Genomic DNA, 1,422 nt, shown 5'->3' with positions numbered 1-1,422 from the left:
TGGGCAAGTAACTTAACCCCAATTGCCTCATCCTGGGTCATCTTCAGTCATCCTGATGAATATCTGGTCACTGGATTCAGATGGCTCTGGATGAGAAATGAGGCTGGTGACTTGCACAGACCTCCCTCACTCAGAATAAAGTCAAGTGCCAGTCATGTCACCGTTTCCCTGATGGCATGGTCTTTTTCGGTAATGAAGGATGAATAAACACCCTATCCTCCCTTATTTTTTATTCTGTCATTTGGCCTTGTCCTTTCCCAAAAGTGTTTATTTCTAATTACTCCCTTTTCACATTTGCCCTCCCTTCTATCATTCCCCTCACCCCACTTGTCCCCTCCTCCCTTACTTTCCTGTAGGGTAAGATATATTTTCATACCAGATTTAGTGAGCATGTTATTCCCTCCTTAAGCCATATGTGAAAAGAGTAAGTTTCACTTTTCCCCTCTCCCCTTCTCCCTTTTCTCCTCCATTGAACAAGATTTTTCTTATGTCTTTTCTGAGTTATAGCCTGCCCCATTCCCTTTCTCCCTTCCTCCTCCCAGTATTTTCCTCCCTCACTCCTCAATTTTTATTTTTTATGGCTATCATCTATTCTAATTCAACTCAACCTGTACTCTCTGTCTATGTGTGTGCGTATGCAATCCCTCCGCCTACCCAAATACTGAGAAATGTCTCATGAGTTACAATTATTATCTTTTCATGTAGGAAGTGTAAACATTTAAGCTTTAGAAAGGCTTTTATGATTTCTCTTTCCTGTTTACCTTTTCATGCTTCTCTTGAAAGGCAAATGTTCTCTTCAGTTCTGTTTTTTTCATATGAATGCTTGAAAGTCCTCTATATTACTGAATGACCATTTATTCCCTTGACCTATTATGCTCAGTTTTGCTGGGTAGGTGATTCTTGGTTTTAATTCCAGTTCTTTTGACTTCAGGAATATCCTATTCCAAGCCCTTTGATCCTTTGATATTAAAGCTGCCAGATCCTGTGTCATCCTGATTGTATTTCCATAATACTCGAATTGTTTCTTTCTAGCTTCTTGCAGTATTTACTCCTTGATTTGGGAACTCTGAAATTTGGCCACAATATTCCTAGGAGTTTCTGTCTTTGGGTCACTTTCAGGAGGTGATCAGTGGATTATTTCAATATTTGTTTTACCCTGTGGTTCTAGAATATCAGAACAGTTTTCCTTTATAATTTCGTGGAAGATATTGTCTAGGCTCTTATTTTGATGATGGCTTTCAGGTAGACCCATAATTTTTAAATTTTTTATCCTGGATATATTTTCCAGTTGTTTTTCCAATGAGATGTTTCACATTATCTTCTATTTTTTCAAACTTTTATTTTATTTTTTAACTGCTTGGTTTATCTCATAGTCATTAGCTCCCTGAACTCAATTCTCTCTTTTAATGAACTATTTTGCTT

This window comes from Notamacropus eugenii, chromosome 6 (genome assembly GCF_028372415.1).
Source record: "Notamacropus eugenii isolate mMacEug1 chromosome 6, mMacEug1.pri_v2, whole genome shotgun sequence".
NCBI lineage: Eukaryota > Metazoa > Chordata > Mammalia > Diprotodontia > Macropodidae > Notamacropus > Notamacropus eugenii.
This window is presented reverse-complemented; position numbering follows the sequence as displayed.